This window comes from Arachis stenosperma, chromosome 2, assembly GCF_014773155.1.
Source record: "Arachis stenosperma cultivar V10309 chromosome 2, arast.V10309.gnm1.PFL2, whole genome shotgun sequence".
Classification (NCBI taxonomy): domain Eukaryota; kingdom Viridiplantae; phylum Streptophyta; class Magnoliopsida; order Fabales; family Fabaceae; genus Arachis; species Arachis stenosperma.
The window spans coordinates 42,730,379-42,751,243 of NC_080378.1; the positions used below are offsets into that span (position 1 = coordinate 42,730,379).

Genomic DNA, 20,865 nt, shown 5'->3' on the forward strand with positions numbered 1-20,865 from the left:
ATGCTTCCTCTCCATGATGATAGAGGGATGTCCTTGGGCCTTAAACACCAAGGACTCTTCATTCACTTGAATGATTAACTCTCCTCTATCAACATCAATCACAGCCTTTGCTGTGGCTAGGAAGGGTCTGCCAAGGATGATGGATTCATCCATGCACTTCCCAGTCTCTAGGACTATGAAGTCAGTAGGGATGTAATGGTCTTCAATCTTTACCAAAACATTCTCTACAAGTCCATGAGCTTGTTTTCTTGAATTGTCTGCCATCTCCAATGAGATTCTTGCAGCTTGCACCTCAAAGATCCCTAATTTCTCCATTACAGAGAGGGGCATGAGGTTCACACTTGACCCTAAGTCACACAAGGCCTTCTTGAAGGTCATGGTGCCTATGGTACAAGGTATAGAAAACTTCCCAGGATCCTGCCTCTTTTGAGGCAGTTTCTGCCTAGACAAGTCATCCAGTTCTTTGGTGAGCAAAGGTGGTTCATCCTCCCAAGTCTCATTTCCAAATAACTTGTCATTCAGTTTCATGATTGCTCCAAGGTATTTAGCAACTTGCTCTTCAGTGACATACTCATCCTCTTCAGAGGAAGAATACTCATCAGAGCTCATGAATGGCAGAAGTAAGTCCAATGGAATCTCTATGGTCTCATTTTGAGCCTCAGATTCCCAAGGTTCCTCATTGGGGAACTCATTGGAGGTTAGTGCACGCCCACTGAGGTCTTCCTCAGTGGCGTCCACCTCCTCTCTTTCCTCCCAGAATTCGGCCATATTAATGGCTTTGCACTCTCCTTTTGGATTTTCTTCTGTATTACTTGGGAGAGTACTAGGAGGGAGTTCAGTAACTTTCTTGCTCAGTTGACCCACTTGTCCTTCCAAATTTCTGATGGAGGACCTTGTTTCATTCATGAAACTTTGAGTGGTCTTTATTAGATCAGAGACCATTGTTGCTAAGTCAGAAGTATTCTGCTTAGAACTCTCTGTCTGTTGCTGAGAAGATGATGGAAAAGGCTTGCTATTGCTAAACCTGTTTCTTCCACCATTATTGTTATTGAAACCTTGTTGAGGTCTCTCTTGATTCTTCCATGAGAAATTGGGGTGATTTCTCCATGAAGAATTGTAGGTGTTTCCATAGGGTTCTCCTAGGTAATTCACCTCTTCCATTGAAGGGTTCTCAGGATCATAGGCTTCTTCCTCAGATGAAGCTTCCTTAGTACTGTTTGGTGCATTTTGCATTCCAGACAGACTTTGAGAAATCAAATTGACTTGTTGAGTCAATATTTTGTTCTGAGCCAATATGGCATTCAGAGTGTCAATCTCAAGAACTCCTTTCTTCTGATTAGTCCCATTGTTCACAGGATTCCTTTCAGAAGTGTACATGAATTGGTTATTTGCAACCATTTCAATCAGTTCCTGAGCTTCTGCAGGCGTCTTCTTCAGATGAAGAGATCCTCCTGCAGAGCTATCCAAAGACATTTTGGATAGTTCAGAGAGACCATCATAGAAAATACCTATGATGCTCCATTCAGAAAGCATGTCTGAAGGACATCTTCTGATTAATTGTTTGTATCTTTCCCAAGCTTCATAGAGGGATTCTCCATCCTTCTGTCTGAAGGTTTGGACTTCCACTCTAAGCTTACTCCATCTTTGTGGTGGAAAGAACTTTGCCAAGAAGGCATTGACTAGCTTTTCCCAAGAGTCCAGGCTTTCTTTAGGTTGAGAATCCAACCATATTCTAGCTCTGTCTCTTACAGCAAAAGGGAATAGCATCAGTCTATAGACTTCAGGTTTAACCCCATTAGTCTTGACTGTGTCACAGATTTGCAAGAATTCAGCTAAGAACTGATGAGGATCTTCCATTGGAAGTCCATGGAACTTGCAATTCTATTGCATTAGAGAAACTAATTGAGGCTTAAGCTCAAAGTTGTTTGCTCCAATGGCAGGGATAGAGATGCTTCTCCCATAGAAATCAGGAGTAGGTGCAGTAAAGTCACCCAGCACCTTCCTTGCATTGTTGGCATTGTTGTTGTTTTCGGCTGCCATGGGTTCTTCTTCCTTGAAGAATTCAGTCAGGTCCTCTAAAGAGAGTTGTGCTTTAGCTTCTCTTAGCTTTCTCTTCAAGGTCCTCTCGGGTTCAGGGTCAGCTTCAACAAGAATGCCTTTGTCTCTGCTCCTGCTCATATGAAAGAGAAGAGAAAAAGAAAATGTGGAATCCTCTATGTCACAGTATAGAGATTCCTTGAAGTGTCAGAGGAAAAGAGAAATAGTAAGAAGAGGGAGAAGGAGAATTCGAACTTTAATTAGGTAAGGTTCGAATTGTGCATTTAGAAGGAGTGGTACTCCATAAATAGAAGGATGTGGGAAGGAGGGAAGAGAATTTTCGAAAATTCAATCAAAAGATTTTGAAAACATTTTGAAAATTTGATTGATAGTTTTCGAAAATTGAAAGTGGAAGAGAAATCAAGTGATTTTTGAAAAAGATTTTGAAATTAGAAATTGAAAAGATTTGATTGAAAACTAATTTGAAAAAGATGTGATTAAAAGGATTTGATTGAAGAGTTATGGTTTTAAAAAAATGTGATTGAGAAGATATGATTTGAAAACAATTTTTAAAAGATATGATTTGAAAACAATTTAAAAAGATATGATTTTAAAAATAATTTGATGACTTGCCTAACAAGAAAAGATATGATTCAAGCATAAAACCTTCCTTAAAGGCAAAAAATGTTCAATCAAATCATTAATTGTTAGTAAGTATCTTTGAAAAAGGAAAGAAATTGATTTTGAAAACATTTGATTGAAAAGATATGATTTGAAAAAGATTTGATTTTGAAAAACTTTGAAAACTTGAAAAAAAAATTGATTTGAAAAACTTTGAAAACTTGAAAAAAATAATTTTCAATCAAATTTTTTTAATTTCTAATTTCAAAATCTTTTTCAAAAATCATTTGATTTCTTTCCCACTTTTATTTTCGAAAATCAATTAGTGTTTTTCAAAAATATTTTCAAAATCTTTTACTTAATTTTCGAAAATTACTTCCCTTCTTCTTACATCCTTCCATTTATGGACTAACACTATCCCTTAATGCAAAATTCGAACTCCATCTTCTTTGATAAGTTCGAATTTTCTACTTCTGCCTTCTAAATTTCTTTTCCTCTGACACCTCAAGGAATCTCTATACTCTGACATAGAGGATTCCATATTTTCTTGTTCTCTTCTCTTTCATATGAGCAGGAGCAGAGACAAAGGCATTCTTGTTGAAGCTGACCCTGAACCTGAAAGGACCTTGAAGCGAAAGCTAAGAGAAGCTAAGGCACAAATCTCTATGAACGGAGGTGGTTGTCAGGCACACGTTCATAGTTGAGGACCTAACAGAAATCTTCAAGGAAGAAGAAGCCATGGCAGCCGAAAACAACAACAATGCCAACAATGCAAGGAAGGTGCTGGGTGACTTTACTGCACCTACTCCCGACTTCTATGGGAGAAGCATCTCTATCCCTGCCATTGGAGCAAACAACTTTGAGCTTAAGCCTCAATTAGTTTCTCTAATGCAACAGAATTGTAAGTTCCATGGACTTCCATTGGAAGATCCTCATCAGTTTCTAGCTAAATTCTTGCAAATCTGTGACACAGTCAAGACTAATGGGGTAGACCCTGAGGTCTACAGACTTATGCTATTCCCTTTTGCTGTAAGAGACAGAGCTAGGACATGGTTGGACTCACAACCTAAAGAGAGCCTGGACTCATGGGAAAAGCTAGTCAATGCCTTCTTGGCAAAGTTCTTTCCACCTCAAAAATTAAGTAAGCTTAGAGTGGATGTCCAAACCTTCAGACAAAAGGAAGGAGAATCCCTCTATGAAGCTTGGGAAAGATTCAAACAATTAATCAGAAAGTGTCCTTCTGACATGCTTTCTGAATGGAGCATCATAGGTATTTTCTATGATGGTCTCTCTGAACTATCCAAGATGTCTTTGGATAGCTCTGCTGGAGGATCTCTTCATCTGAAGAAGACGCCTACAGAAGATCAAGAGCTCATTGAAATGGTTGCAAATAACCAATTCATGTACACTTCTGAAAGGAATCCTGTGAACAATGGGACAAGTCAGAAGAAAGGAGTTCTTGAGATTGATGCTCTGAATGCCATACTGGCTCAGAACAAGATATTGACTCAACAAGTTAATTTGATTTCTCAAAGTCTGTCTGGAATGCAAAATGCACCAAGCAGTACTAAGGATGCTTCATCTGAAGAAGAAGCTTATGATCCTAAGAACCCTTCAATGGAAGAGGTGAATTACATGGGAGAACCCTATGGAAACACCTATAATTCTTCATGGAGAAATCACCCAAATTTCTCATGGAAGATTCAAGAGAGACCTCAACAAGGTTTCAACAACAATAATGGTGGAAGAAACAGGTTTAGCAATGGCAAACCTTTTCCATCATCTTCTCAGCAACAGACAGAGAGTTCTAAGCAGAATACCTCTGACTTAGCAACAATGGTCTCTGATCTAATCAAAACCACTCAAAGTTTTATGACTGAAACAAGATCCTCCATCAGAAATTTGGAAGGACAAGTGGGTCAGCTGAGCAAGAAAATTACTGAACTCCCTCCTAGTACTCTCCCAAGCAATACTGAAGAAAATCCAAAAGGAGAGTGCAAAGCCATTAACATGGCCGAATTCTGGGAGGAAGAAGAGGCAGTGAACGCCACTGAGGAAGACCTCACTGGACGTCCACTGGCCTCCAATGGGTTCCCTAATGAGGAACCATGGGAATCTGAGGCTCAAAATGAGACCATAGAGATTCCATTGGACTTACTTCTGCCATTCATGAGCTCTGATGAGTATTCTTCCTCTGAAGAGGATGAGTATGTCACTGAAGAGCAAGTTGCTAAATACCTTGGAGCAATCATGAAGTTAAATGACAAGTTGTTTGGAAATGAGACTTGGGAGGATGAACCCCCTTTGCTCACCAAAGAACTGGATGACTTGTCTAGGCAGACATTACCTCAAAAGAGACAAGATCCTGGGAAGTTTTCAATACCTTGTACCATAGGCACCATAACCTTCAAGAAGGCTCTGTGTGACTTAGGGTCAAGTGTAAACCTCATGCCTCTCTCTGTAATGGAGAAGCTAGGGATCTTTGAGGTACAAGCTGCAAGAATCTCACTAGAGATGGCAGACAACTCAAGAAAACAAGCTTATGGACTTGTAGAGAATGTTTTGGTTAAGATTGAAGACCACTACATCCCTACTGATTTCATAGTCCTAGAGACTGGGAAGTGCATGGATGAATCTATCATCCTTGGTAGACCCTTCCTAGCCACAGCAAAGGCTGTGATTGATGTTGATGGAGGTGAACTGATCATTCAAGTGAATGAAAAATCCTTTGTGTTTAAGGCTCAAGGATATCCCTCTATCACCATGGAGAAGAAGCATGAAGAGCTCCTCTCAATTCAGAGACAAACAGAGCCCCCACAGTCAAACTTTAAGTTTGGTGTTGGGAGGCCACAACCAAACTCTAAGTTTGGTGTTGAACCCCCACATTCAAACTCTAAGTTTGGTGTTGGGAGGTTCCAACATTGCTCTGAGTATCTGTGAGGCTCCATGAGAGCCCTGATGAGCGGATAATTTGTACGCTTTTTGGCATTGTTTTTAGTATGTTTTTAGTATCTTTTAGTTAGTTTTTAGTATATTTTTATTAGTTTTTAATTAAAATTCACTTTTCTGGACTTTACTATGAGTTTGTGTGTTTTTCTGTGATTTCAGGTATTTTCTGACTGAAATTGAGGGTCCTGAGCAAAAATCTGATCCAGAGACTGAAAAGGACTGCAGATGCTGTTGGATTCTGACCTCCCTGCACTCGAAGTAGATTTTCTGGAGCTACAGAAGCCCAATTGGCGCGCTCTCAACGGCATTGGAAAGTAGACAACCTGGGCTTTCCAGCAATATATGATAGTCCATACTTTGCCCAAGATTTGATGGCCCAAACCGGCGCTCAAAGTCACCTACAGAAATTCCAGCGTTAAACGCCGGAACTGGCATAAAACTTGGAGTTAAACGCCCAAACTGGCATGAAAGCTGGCGTTTAACTCCAGAAAAGGTCTCTACACGAAAATGCTTCATTGCTCAGCCCAAGCACACACCAAGTGGGCCCGGAAGTGGATTTTTCTGTCATTTACTCATTTCTGTAAACCTTAGGTTACTAGTTTACTATTAATAGGATCTTTTGACATTGTATCCGGACCTTATGACCTCATGATATTTTTACACGTTTCTTGTGTACTTTCCATAGCATGAGTCTCTAAACCCCATGGTTGGGGGTGAGGAGCTCTGCTGTGTCTTGATGGATTAATGCAATTACTACTGTTTCTTATTCAATCATGCTTGCTTCCATTCCAAGATAATACTTGTTCTTAATCCGGATGAATGTGATGATCCGTGACAATCATCATCATTCTCAACTATGAACATGTGCCTGACAACCACCTCTGTTCTATCTTAGATTGAGTAGTTATCTCTTGGATTCTTTAATCGGAATCTTCGTGGTATAAGCTAGAACTGATGGCGGCATTCAAGAGAATCCGGAAGGTCTAAACCTTGTCTGTGGTATTCTGAGTAGGATTCAATGACTGAATGACTGTGACGTGCTTCAAACTCCTGAAGGCGGGGCGTTAGTGACAGACGCAAAAGAATCACTGGATTCTATTCCGGCCTGATTGAGAACCGACAGATGGATAGCCGTGCCGTGACAAGGTGCGTTGAACATTTCCAATGAGAGGATGGGAGGTAGCCACTGACAACGGTGAAACCCTACATACAGCTTGCCATGGAAGGAGCCTTGCGTGTTTGATGAAGAAGACAGTAGGAAAGCAGAGATTCAGAAGATGGAGCATCTCCAAAACCCCAGCCTATTCTCCATTACTGCAATACAAGTAACCATTTCATGTTCTTTTGCTTTTTACAATCAATCCTGATAATTTCTGATATCCTCACTAAGATTTACAAGATAACCATAGCTTGCTTCAAGCCGACAATCTCCGTGGGATCGACCCTTGCTCACGCAAGGTATTACTTGGACGACCCAGTGCACTTGCTGGTTAGTTCTGCGGGATTGCAAAAGTGTGATTGCAATTTCGTGCACCAAGTTTTTGGCGCCGTTGCCGGGGATTGTTCGAGTTTGGACAACTGACGGCTTATCTTGTTGCTTAGATTAGGACTGTTTTATTTTTGTTGGTTTAGAGTCTTTTAGTTGAGTCTAGTTTCATATTCTAAGTTTGGTGTCAATTGCATGCTTTTGTCTTTCTTTTAAAATTTTCGAATTTTGCATGTTCTTAGTCCCTTTTTGATTCATACAAATTCTAAGTTTGGTGTCCTCTTTGTGTTTTTCCTTTAAAAATTTTCGAAAAAATTAGTGTTTGATTTCTAAAAATTTTAAGTTTGGTGTCTTTTTGTGTTTTTCTCTTTCCTCTTTTTAAAAATCAAATCTTTTTCATAAAAATTTTTCAATCATATCTTTTTAATTGCTATTTTCAAAATCTTTTTAATTAACTAATTGATTCAGTTCTCAATTTGCTTTGATCTTATTTTCTTTTTTATTTTCGAATTTTTTTTTAATTTCTTTTTGTTTTATTTTTTCGGTTATTTAAAAAAAATAAATAAACAAAATTCATCTATTTGCAATCATCATCATTTCCCTTTTGTCCATTATGGACTTAAGTGGAATTAATCAGTCCAAGAGGACTCTGGGGTCATATGCTAACCCCATTACAGCTGCATATGGGAGTAGCATCTGTACACCTCCCATCAAAGCAAGCAGCTTCGAGCTAAATCCTCAACTCATTATCATAGTGCAGCAAAATTGCCAGTATTCCGGTCTTCCACAGGAAGAACCTACTGAGTTTCTGGCACAGTTCTTACAAATTGCTGACACAGTACATGATAAAGAGGTAGATCAGGATGTCTACAGACTATTACTGTTTCCATTTGCTGTAAAAGATCAAGCTAAAAGGTGGTTAAATAACCAACCTACAGCAAGCATAAAGACATGGAAACAGTTGTCAGACAAATTCCTGAATCATTTTTACCCTCCAAAGAGGATGACACAGCTAAGGCTGGACATCCAAGGCTTTAAACAAGAGGATAATGAATCCCTTTACAATGCCTGGGAGAGGTATAGAGGTATGCTAAGGAAATGCCCCTCTGAAATGTTTTCAGAGTGGGTACAGTTAGATATTTTCTACTATGGGCTTACAGAAAAAGCTCAGATGTCTTTAGACCACTCAGCTGGTGGATCTATACACATGAGGAAGACAATTGAAGAAGCTCAAGAGCTCATAGACACTGTTGCTAGAAACCAATACTTATATTCTAGCAATGAGTTCATTCCAAAAGAGGAAGTCATGGCATTAGTCACTGATCCTAATCCTCAAGAACAGATGAATGAGCTTAATCAACAACTACTCCTGATGACAGAACAGTTAGCAGAATTTAAAGAGATGCTCTATGAAACTAAAGTTGCTAATAAGAGCATAGAACTACAGTTGAATCAAGCAAAACAGCAAATATCTAAACAGATAACAGAGGAGTGTCAAGCAGTTCAATTGATGAGTGGGAAGACCTTGAATAACACTGCTAAAAAGAGTAAAATACCAGACAAGGAACAATTGACAGAGGACAAACAAACTACTGTTCAAAATCCCTCTGAGGACAGTAAGAGCCCAGAGAGGAATTTTATTGGCGTTCAAACGCCAGAAAGGGAAGGAATGCTGGCGTTAAACGCCCATTCCTTGCCCCATTCTGGCGTTCAAACGCCAGAAAAGGGGGAAAAGTTGGCGTTAAACGCCCATTTTCCACCCAATCCTGGCATTCAAACGCCAAGGGAAAATCAGACACCTAAGAGTGCTGACAGTGATCCCTCTAACAAGGCTTCTTCAACCACTTCTGTAAGGAATAAACACCTGCAGCATCTAAGGTTGAGGAATATCAAGCCAAGATGCCTTATCCTCAAAAACTCTGCAAAGCGGAACAGGATAAGCAATTTGCCCGCTTTGCAGACTATTTAAGGACTCTTGAAATAAAGATTCCGTTTGCAGAGGCACTTGAGCAAATACCTTCTTATGCTAAATTCATGAAAGAAATTTTAAGCCATAAGAAGGATTGGAGAGAAACTGAAAGGGTGTTTCTCACTGAAGAATGCAGTGCAGTCATTCTAATAAGCTTACCAGAAAAGCTTCAAGATCCTGGAAGCTTTCTGATACCGTGCACATTAGAAGGCACTTGCACCAAGACAGCCCTATGTGATCTTGGAGCAAGCATCAATCTAATACCTGCATCCACTATCAGAAAGCTTGGGTTGATTGGAGAAGTCAAACCAACCAGGATATGCCTCCAACTTGCTGATGGCTCTATTAAACAACCATCAGGCATAATAGAGGACATGATTGTCAAGGTTGGGCCATTTGCCTTTCTAACTGACTTTGTGGTGCTGGAAATGGAGGAGCACAAGAGTGCAACTCTCATTCTAGGAAGACCTTTCCTAGCAACTGGACGAACTCTTATTGATGTACAAAAAGGGGAAGTAACCTTGAGAGTCAATGAGGATGAGTTCAAGTTGAATGCTGTGAAAGCTATGCAGCATCCAGACACACCAAATGACTGCATGGGTGCTGACATTATTGACTCTCTGGTAGAAGAGATCAATATGGCTGAAAGCCTAGAATCAGAGCTTGAGGACATCTTCAAAGATGCTCAACCTGATCAGGAAGAACTAGAGGAAGCAAAGGAATTTTCAAAAATTCCTCAGGAGGAGGATAAACCTCCTAAGCCTGAACTCAAACCACTACCATCATCCCTGAAATACGCATTTCTGGGAGAGGGTGACACTTTTCCAGTAATTATAAGCTCTGCTTTAAATTCACAGGAAGAGGAAGCACTGATTAAAGTGCTAAGGACACACAAGACAGCTCTTGGGTGGTCCATAAGTGATCTCAAGGGTATTAGCCCAGCTAGATGCATGCACAAGATCTTGTTGGAGGATAATGCCAAACCAGTGGTCCAACCATAGAGAAGGCTAAATCCTGCCATGAAGGAGGTGGTGCAGAAAGAGGTCACTAAATTACTAGAGGCTGGGATTATTTATCCTATTTCTGATAGCCCCTGGGTGAGCCCTGTCCAAGTTGTTCCCAAAAAGGGAGGCATGACAGTGGTTCATAATGAAAAGAATGAACTGGTTCCTACAAGAACAGTCACAGTGTGGCACATGTGTATTGACTACAGAAGACTCAATACAGCCACCAGAAAGGATCATTTTCCTTTACCATTCATAGACCAAAATGCTAGAAAGACTAGCTGGTCATGATTATTACTGCTTTTTGGATGGCTATTCAGGCTACAACCAAATTGCAGTAGATCCTCAGGACCAAGAGAAAACAGCATTTACTTGCCCTTCTGGCGTGTTTGCCTATAGGAGGATGCCTTTTGGTCTGTGCAATGCACCTGCAACCTTTCAGAGGTGCATGCTCTCTATCTTCTCAGATATGGTAGAGAAATTTCTGGAAGTCTTCATGGACGACTTCTCAGTGTATGGAGACTCATTTAGCTCCTGTCTTAACCACTTATCACTTGTCCTGAAAAGGTGCCAAGAGACTAACCTGGTTTTAAACTGGGAGAAATGTCACTTTATGGTGACTGAAGGAATTGTCCTTGGGCACAAAATTTCAAGCAGGGGAATAGAGGTGGATAAGGCAAAGGTAGAGGTAATTGAAAAATTACCACCACCTGCCAATGTTAAGGCAATCAGAAGCTTTCTGGGGCATGCAGGATTCTACAGAAGGTTTATCAAGGATTTTTCGAAAATTGCTAAGCCTTTGAGTAACCTGTTAGCTGCTGACACACCATTTGTGTTTGACACACAGTGTCTGCAGGCATTTGAGACCCTGAAAGCTAAGCTGGTCACAGCACCAGTCATCTCTGCACCAGATTGGGCATTACCATTTGAATTAATGTGTGATGCCAGTGATCATGCCATTGGTGCAGTGTTGGGACAGAGGCATAACAAACTTCTGCATGTCATTTATTATGCTAGCCGTGTTCTAAATGATGCACAGAAGAATTACACAACCACAGAAAAAGAGTTGCTTGCAGTGGTTTATGCCATTGACAAGTTTAGATCCTACCTAGTGGGATCAAAGGTGATTGTGTACACTGACCATGCTGCTCTTAAATACTTACTCACAAAGCAAGATTCAAAACCCAGGCTTATCAGATGGGTGTTGCTTCTGCAAGAGTTTGATATAGAAATAAGAGACAGAAAAGGGACAGAGAACCAAGTAGCTGATCATCTGTCCCGAATAGAACCAGTAGCTGGGGCGTCCCTCCCTTCTACTGAGATCTCTGAGACTTTCCCAGATGAGCAACTCTTTGCCATTCAGGAAGCTCCATGGTTTGCAGATATTGCAAACTATAAAGCTGTGAGGTTCATACCCAAGGAGTACAGCAGAGTGCAAAGAAAGAAATTAATTTCAGATGCCAAGTACTACCTCTGGGATGAACCATATCTCTTTAAGAGATGTTCTGACGGAGTGATCCGCAGATGTGTACCCAGAGAAGAAGCACGAAGGATCCTATGGCACTGCCATGGATCACAGTATGGGGGACATTTTGGAAGTGAGCGAACAGCCACTAAAGTTCTCCAGTGCGGCTTCTACTGGCCCACTCTCTATAAAGATTCTCGAGAGTTTGTGCGTAGCTGTGACAGTTGCCAAAGAGCAGGTAACCTGCCTCACGGATATGCCATGCCTCAACAAGGGATATTAGAGATAGAATTGTTTGATGTATGGGGAATTGATTTCATGGGACCATTCCCACCATCATACTCAAACACGTACATTCTGGTGGCAGTGGACTATGTATCTAAGTGGGTAGAAGCAATTGCTACACCCACTAATGATACCAAGACTGTACTGAAATTCCTCCAGAAAAACATTTTCAGCAGATTTGGTGTTCCCAGAATACTAATCAGTGATGGGGGCTCTCATTTCTGCAATAAACAGCTATACTCTGCTATGGTTAGATATGAAATCAGCCATAAAGTGGCAACTCCGTATCATCCACAGACAAATGGGCAAGCTGAAGTCTCTAACAGAGAACTAAAGAGAATCCTAGAACGGACTGTGATAGCCCGAAGAAAGGATTGGGCAAAGAGCTTGGATGATGCTCTGTGGGCATACAGAACAGCATTCAAGACTCCTATAGGAACCTCTCCATACCAATTGGTGTATGGGAAGGCCTGTCATTTGCCTGTGGAACTGGAACACAAAGCTTACTGGGCAACCAGATTCCTAAATATGGATGCACAGTTAGCTGGTGAAAAAAGATTGCTCCAGCTAAATGAGCTAGAGGAGTTCAGACTCAATGCCTTTGAAAATGCAAAAATTTATAAGGAAAAGGCAAAGAAATGGCATGACAAGAAGTTGTCAACCAGAGTCTTTGAGCCAGGACAAAAGGTTCTGCTCTTTAACTCTAGGCTCAAACTGTTTCCAGGAAAACTCAAATCCCGGTGGAGGGGTCCGTATGTGATTACAGGAGTCTCACCATATGGATATGTTGAGCTTCAGGATACTGATTCTAACAGAAAGTTCATTGTAAATGGACAGAGAATCAAGCACTATCTTGAAGGAAATTTTGAGCAGGAATGCTCAAAACTGAGACTTGAGTGATTCTCAGTGAAAGTCCAGCTAAAGACAGTAAAGAAGCGCTTGCTGGGAGGCAACCCAGTCATTAGGAAGTTGTATGATTAGTTCTTACAGAGGCAAGTATCAAAAATGAAGGAATTCACAGAGTTATAGAAGGATTCAGCTCAAAAAGCAGAGAAAATGAGCTTACTGGCGAAAAAACGCCAGTAAGGGGCATTTTGGGCGTTAAACGCCAGAATAGGTACCATTCTGGGCGTTTAACGCCAGAAATGGTGCCATTTTGGGCGTTAAACGCCAGAATGGGCACCATTCTGGGCGTTTAACGCCAGGTGTGCAGCATCCTGGGCGTTTTGGAAAAACGCCCAGTGACAAAGGATTTCTGGCGTTTAACGCCAGCCAGGGCACCTGGCTGGGCGTTAAACGCCCAAAAGGGGCAACAAATGGGCGTTAAACGCCAGAATGGGTGCCATTCTGGGCGTTTAACGCCAGCATGGTGGGGGGACCACAATTTTGTTTTCAAATCAAATTTTTTCAAACTTTCCTTTTCTTACCCACACTTTTCTACAAAATCACACTTCAATCATTCATCATTCACTTTCAAATCCTCAAAAATCAGAACCATTTTTCAAATTTATTTCAAATCAATTACAAACATTGTTCAAAAGTTTCACCCTTTTCTCAATTTCTTTTCATATCTTCTCAAATCTCCTTTCAAAATTTTTTTTTTTCGAAAACTCCCCTCCCCACCTTATAAATACACGTTTGTTCCCCCTCTTCCAACCACACCATTCGAATTTCCTCTTCCTCCCCCTCTCTTATCTCTTTTCTTTTGCTTGAGGACAAGCAAACCTCTAAGTTTGGTGTGCTTTTCCGTGATCACTAAGCCAAGATTCATCAATATCATGGCTCCTAAGGGAAAACAAACCAATTTAAGAGGCAAGAAAGAGAATAATCCAAAGAATCTTTGGAATCAAGAGAAGTTCTTAACCAAAGAACATGAAGACCATTATCACAAAATAATGGGTCTGAGGTCAGTGATCCCGGAAGTTAAATTTGATCTGAAAGAAGATGAATATCCGGGGATCCAAGAGCAAATTCGAAACAGAGGATGGGAAGTTCTAACCAATCCTGAGACAAAGGTTGGAAGGAACATGGTTCAGGAATTCTACTCAAATCTGTGGCTGACAGATAAGCAGAGAATGACTGGAACCGCTTACCATACCTACAGAACCATGGTCAGAGGGAAAGTTATGTACTTTCATCTGGACAAATAAGAGAAATCTTCAAATTGCCCCAACTGCAAGATGATCCTGACTCCTTTAATAGGAGGATGGTGAGAGTAGATAAGGGGTTGGATCAAGTTCTAGAAGACATATGTCTCCCTGGGACTAAATGGATAACCAATTCAAAGGGTGTCCCAAACCAACTCAAGAGGGGAGACCTCAAGCCAATTGCAAGAGGTTGGCTAGACTTCATTGGGCGTTCCATATTGCCCACTAGCAACCGTTCTGAGGTCACCATCAAGAGGGCAGTGATGATTCATTGCATTATGCTTGGAAAAGAAGTGGAGGTCCATCATGTGATTGCTTGTGAGATCTACACAATTGCAAATAAAAATTCCACTGAAGCCAAACTGGCTTACCCAAGCTTAATCTCCTTGCTCTGTAAAGAGGCTGGGGTGAAGATGGGAGTAGATGAATTCATACCCATTGAACACCCAATCACCAAGAAGTCAATGGAAGGACAAGTGCAAGACAACTCTATCAAAAGGAGGGCGCATGAGTTCCTCCCTGAATTTCCTGAAATTGGCTACTGGGCCAGCCTGGAAGCATCTATCACCAAGTTGCAAGAGACTATGGAGCAACTTAAGGAAGAACAGCAGAATCAGAACTGCATGCTCTGCAAATTGCTGAAGGAACAAGAGAAGCAGGGGCGTGAAATACAAGAGATGAAGCGCCAAAAGCTCTCCTCTCAAGCTGAGGGAGCATCCACTTCTCAAAATCAAGGTTGTTGAGTCCTAACTCTGTGAAAACCTCTATCATTAGGAGCCTATTTTTTCGTTTTTCTTGTTTTGTTTTATATTTTTATTTTTTTCTCATCTTATATCTATATTTGAGTCTTGTTCTTAGTTCATAATTAATAAAATTTATGCCTTAAAGTTATGAATGTCCTATGAATCCATCACCTCTCTTAAATGAAAAATGCTTTAATCACAAAAGAACAAGAAGTACAGGATTTCGAAATTTATCCTTGAAACTAGTTTAATTAGCTTGATGTGGTGACAATACTTTTTGTTTTCTGAATGAATACTTGAACAGTGCATATGTCTCTTGAATTTGTTGTTTTAAGAATGTTAAAAATTGTTGGCTCTTGAAAGAATGAGGAGAAAGAGAACTGTTATTGAGGATCTGAAAAATCATCAAATTGATTCTTGAAGCAAGAAAAAGCAGTGAAAAAAAAAATTTCGAAAAAAAAAGGAGAAAGAAAAAGAAAAAGAAAAAGAAGGAAGTAAAGTTGTGATCCAAGGCAAAAGAGTGTGCTTAAGAACCCTGGACACCTCTAATTGGGGACTTTAGCAAAGCTGAGTCACAATCTAAAAAAGGTTCACCCAATTATGTGTCTGTGGCATGTATGTATCCGGTGGTAATACTGGAAGACAGAGTGCTTTGGGCCACAGCCAAGACTCATACACTAGCTATGTTCAAGAATCACTATACTTAACTAGGAGAATCAATAACACTATCTGAGTTCTGAGTTCTTATAGATGCCAATCATTCTGAACTTCAAAGGATAGAGTGAGATGCCAAAACTGTTCGGAGGCAAAAAGCTACTAGTCCCGCTCATCTAATTGGAGCTATGTTTCTTTGATATTTTGGAGTCTATAGTATATTCTCTTCTTTTTATCCTATTTTGATTTTCAGTTGCTTGGGGACAAGCAACAATTTAAGTTTGGTGTTGTGATGAGCGGATAATTTGTACGCTTTTTGGCATTGTTTTTAGTATGTTTTTAGTATCTTTTTTAGTTAGTTTTTAGTATATTTTTATTAGTTTTTAATTAAAATTCACTTTTCTGGACTTTACTATGTGTTTGTGTGTTTTTCTGTGATTTCAGGTATTTTCTGACTGAAATTGAGGGTCCTGAGCAAAAATCTGATCCAGAGACTGAAAAGGACTGCAGATGCTGTTGGATTCTGACCTCCCTGCACTCGAAGTGGCTTTTCTGGAGCTACAGAAGCCCAATTGGCGCGCTCTCAACGGCATTGGAAAGTAGACATCCTGGGCTTTCCAGCAATATATGATAGTCCATACTTTGCCCAAGATTTGATGGCCCAAACCGGCGCTCAAAGTCACCTACAGAAATTCCAGCGTTAAACGCCGGAACTGGCATAAAACTTGGAGTTAAACGCCCAAACTGGCATGAAAGCTGGCGTTTAACTCCAGAAAAGGTCTCTACACGAAAATGCTTCATTGCTCAGCCCAAGCACACATCAAGTGGGCCCGGAAGTAGATTTTTCTGTCATTTACTCATTTCTGTAAACCTTAGGTTACTAGTTTACTATTAATAGGATCTTTTGACATTGTATCCGGACCTTATGACCTCATGATATTTTTACACGTTTCTTGTGTACTTTCCATAGCATGAGTCTCTAAACCCCATGGTTGGGGGTGAGGAGCTCTGCTGTGTCTTGATGGATTAATGCAATTACTACTGTTTCTTATTCAATCATGCTTGCTTCCATTCCAAGATAATACTTGTTCTTAATCCGGATGAATGTGATGATCCGTGACAATCATCATCATTCTCAACTATGAACATGTGCCTGACAACCACCTCTGTTCTATCTTAGATTGAGTAGTTATCTCTTGGATTCTTTAATCGGAATCTTCGTGGTATAAGGTAGAACTGATGGCGGCATTCAAGAGAATCCGGAAGGTCTAAACCTTGTCTGTGGTATTCTGAGTAGGATTCAATGACTGAATGACTGTGACGTGCTTCAAACTCCTGAAGGCGGGGCGTTAGTGACAGACGCAAAAGAATCACTGGATTCTATTCCGGCCTGATTGAGAACCGACAGATGGATAGCCGTGCCGTGACAGGGTGCGTTGAACATTTCCAATGAGAGGATGGGAGGTAGCCACTGACAACGGTGAAACCCTACATACAGCTTGCCATGGAAGGAGCCTTACGAGTTTGATGAAGAAGACAGTAGGAAAGCAGAAATTCAGAAGATGGAGCATCTCCAAAACCCCAGCCTATTCTCCATTACTGCAATACAAGTAACCATTTCATGTTCTTTTGCTTTTTACAATCAATCCTGATAATTTCTGATATCCTGACTAAGATTTACAAGATAACCATAGCTTGCTTCAAGCCGACAATCTCCGTGGGATCGACCCTTGCTCACGCAAGGTATTACTTGGACGACCCAGTGCACTTGCTGGTTAGTTGTGCGGGATTGCAAAAGTGTGATTGCAATTTCGTGCACCAAGCCCTCTGTCAAGCTACTGACATTAAAGAAGCGCTTGTTGGGAGGCAACCCAATGATTATATTTTATATATTTTCTTTTGTTATTTTATGTTTTTTTGTAGGTTGATGATCATAAGAAGTCACAAAATCCATTGAAAAAGCAAAAACAGAATAAAAAACAGGAAGAAAAATAGCACACCCTGGAGGAAGAACCCACTGGCGTTTAAACGCCAGTGAGGCTAGCAGTTCGGCGTTTAACGCCCAGTCTGGCACCATTCTGGGCGTTTAACGCCAGAAAGGGGCACCAGACTGGCGTTAAACGCCAGAAAAGGGCAAGAACCTGGCGTTAAACGCCAGGAATGGGCACCAGCCCGGCGTCTAACGCCAGAAATGGCACAAAACGTGATTTTGCATGCCATTTGGTGCAGGGATGACTTTCCTTGACACCTCAGGATCTGTGGACCCCACAGGATCCCCACCAACCCCACCACTCTCTCTTCTTCTTCACCCATTCACCAATCACCTCAATACCTTTTCACCACTCACATCCATCCTTCATAAAACCCGCCCATACATGGCCGAAAACAAAGCCAATCCCTTCTTCCTCATTTCTTCTTCTTCTACTCTCTTCTTTCTTCTTTTGCTCGAGGACGAGCAAACATTTTAAGTTTGGTGTGATAAAAGCATTGCTTTTTGTTTTTCCATAACCATTTATGGCATCCAAGGCCGGAGAAACCTCTAAAAAGAGGAAAGGGAAGGCAAAAGCTTCCACCTCCGAGTCATGGGAGATGGAGAGATTCATCTCAAGGGTGCATCATGACCACTTCTATGAAGTTGTGGCCATGAAGAAGGGTCAACTTTGATCAAAGGTTGGACCAAGTCCTCAAAGACATTTATGAAGAGGGCGTTCAATGAAATTCTTGATTCAAGAGGGGAGCAAACAATAGACCCCACTCATCATGAAATACCTGAGATACCTCAAGGGATGCACTTTCCTCCACAAGACTATTGGGAGCAACTGAACACCTCCCTAGGAGAATTGAGTTCCAACATGGGACAACTAAGGGTGGAGCACCAAGAACACTCCATTCTCCTCCATGAAATTAGAGAAGATCAAAGAATCATGAGAAAGGAGCAACAAAGGCAAGGAAGAGATATTGAGGAGCTCAAGCACTCCATAAGACCTTCAAGAGGAAGAACAAGCCGCCATCACTAAGGTGGACCCGTTCTTTAATCTCCTTGTTCTTTATTTTCTGTTTTTCGAAAATTTATGCTTATGTTTATCCATGTTTGTGTCTTATGATCATTAGTGTCTTAGTGTCTATGCCTTAAAGTTATGAATGTCCTATGAATCCATCACCTTTCTTAAATGAAAACTGTTTTTATCACAAAAGAACAAGAAGTACAAGATTTCGAATTCATCTTTAAAACTAGCTTAATTAGTTTGATGTGGTGGCAATGCTTTTGTTCTCTGAATGCATGCTTAAACAGTGCATATGTCTTTTGAATTTGTTGTTCATGAATGTTAAAATTGTTGGCTCTTGAAAGAATGATGAAAAAGGAGACATGTTACTGAGGATCTGAAAAATCATAAAAATGATTCTTGAAGCAAGAAAAAGCAGTGAAAAAAAAAGAAGGAGAAAAACGAAAGAGAAAAAGAAAGAAAAAGAAAGAAAAAGAAAGAAATAAAGTTGTGATCCAAGGCAAAAAGAGTGTGCTTAAGAACCCTGGACACCTCTAATTGGGGACTTTAGCAAAGCTGAGTCACAATCTGAAAAGGTTCACCCAATTATGTGTCTGTGGCATGTATGTATCCGGTGGTAATACTGGAAGACAGAGTGCTTTGGGCCACGGCCAAGACTCAATAAGTAGCTGTGTTCAAGAATCATCATACTTAACTAGGAGAATCAATAACACTATCTGGATTCGGAGTTCCTAAAGAAGCCAATCATTCTGAATTTCAAAGGATAAAGTGAGATGCCAAAACTGTTCGGAGGCAAAAAGCTACTAGTCCCGCTCATCTAATTTGGAGCTTAGTTTCATTGATAATTTGGAGTCTATAGTATATTCTCTTATTTTTATCTTATTTGATTTTCAGTTGCTTGAGGACAAGCAACAATTTAAGTTTGGTGTTGTGATGAGCGGATAATTTGTACGCTTTTTGGCATTGTTTTTAGTATGTTTTTGGTAGTTTTAGTTGAGTTTTTATTATATTTTTATTAGTTTTTAGTTAAAATTCACTTTTCTGGACTTTACTATGAGTTTGTGTGTTTTTCTGTGATTTCAGGTATTTTCTGGCTGAAATTGAGGGATCTGAGCAAAAATCTGATCCAGAGACTCAAAAGGACTGCAGATGCTGTTAGATTCTGACCTCCCTGCACTCGAAGTGGATTTTCTGGAGCTACAAAAGCCCAATTGGCGCGCTCTCAACGGCGTTGGAAAGTAGACATCCTGGGCTTTCCAGAAATATATGATAGTTCATACTTTGCCCAAGATTTGATGGCCCAAACCGGCGTTCAAAGTCACCTCAAGAAATTCCAGCGTTAAACGCCGGAATTGGCACCTAATTGGGAGTTAAACGCCCAAACTGGCATAAAAGCTGGCGCTTAACTCCAAGGAGAGTCTCTACACGAAAATGCTTCATTGCTCAGCCCAAGCACACACCAAGTGGGCCCGAAAGTGGATTTTTATGTCATTTACTCATCTCTGTACACCCTAGGCTACTAGTCTCCTATAAATAGGACCTTTTACTATTGTATTTTCATCTTTTGATCATGTTTTGATGATTGAACCCTCATTGGGAGGCTGGCCTCACGGCCATGCCTAGACCTTGTTCTTATGTATTTTCAACGGTGGAGTTTCTACACACCATAGATTAAGGTGTGGAGCTCTGCTGTACCTCGAGTATTAATGCAATTACTATTGTTCTTCTATTCAACTCCGCTTGTTCTTTGTCCAAGATATCACTTGTTCTTCAACTTGATGAAGGTGATGATTGACACTCATCATCATTCTCACTCATGAACAAAGTGACTGACAACCACTCTTGTTCTACAAGCATACGAGGCTCTAGTGTTTATCTCTTGGATTCTTTAATCGGAATCTTCGTGGTATAGGCGAGAACTGATGGTGGCATTCAAGAGAATCCGGAAGGTCTAACCTTGTCTGTGGTATTCTGAGTAGGATTCAATGATTGAATGACTGTGACGTGCTTCAAACTCCTGAGGGCGAGGCGTTAGTGACAGACGCAAAAGAATCACTGGATTCTATTCCGGCCTGATTGAGAACCGACAGATGGATAGCCGTGCCGTGACAGGGTGCGTTGAACATTTCCAATGAGAGGATGGGAGGTAGCCACTGACAACGGTGAAACCCTTGCATAAGCTTGCCATGGAAAGGAGTAAGAAGGATTGGAAGAAGACAGTAGGAAAGCAGAGAGACGGAAGGGAAGGCATCTTCATGCGCTTATCTGAAGTTCCTACCAATGAATTACATAAGTATCTCTATCTTTATCTTTTATATTATTTTTGTTCATCATCATATTTATTTGAGTCTGCCTGACTAAGATTTACAAGATGACCATAGCTTGCTTCATACTAACAATCTCCGTGGGATCGACCCTTACTCACGTAAGGTATTACTTGGACGACCCAGTGCACTTGCTGGTTAGTTGTGCGAAGTTGTGTAATGCCATGGAATTGAAC

General features: G+C 40.7%; 2 non-coding genes across 2 annotated transcripts; one reads left to right on the plus strand and one right to left on the minus strand.

The window, feature by feature from the left end:
* The first annotated feature begins 1,527 nt into the window (after window positions 1-1,527).
* LOC130964272 (small nucleolar RNA R71) lies at window positions 1,528-1,635 on the plus strand. Its single transcript, XR_009080372.1, has one exon. It is a non-coding gene; the product is annotated as a small nucleolar RNA R71 (small nucleolar RNA).
* A 2,166-nt stretch (window positions 1,636-3,801) lies between these two features.
* Window positions 3,802-3,909, minus strand: LOC130963973 (small nucleolar RNA R71). The gene has a single exon (XR_009080088.1). It is a non-coding gene; the product is annotated as a small nucleolar RNA R71 (small nucleolar RNA).
* Window positions 3,910-20,865: the final 16,956 nt, after the last annotated feature.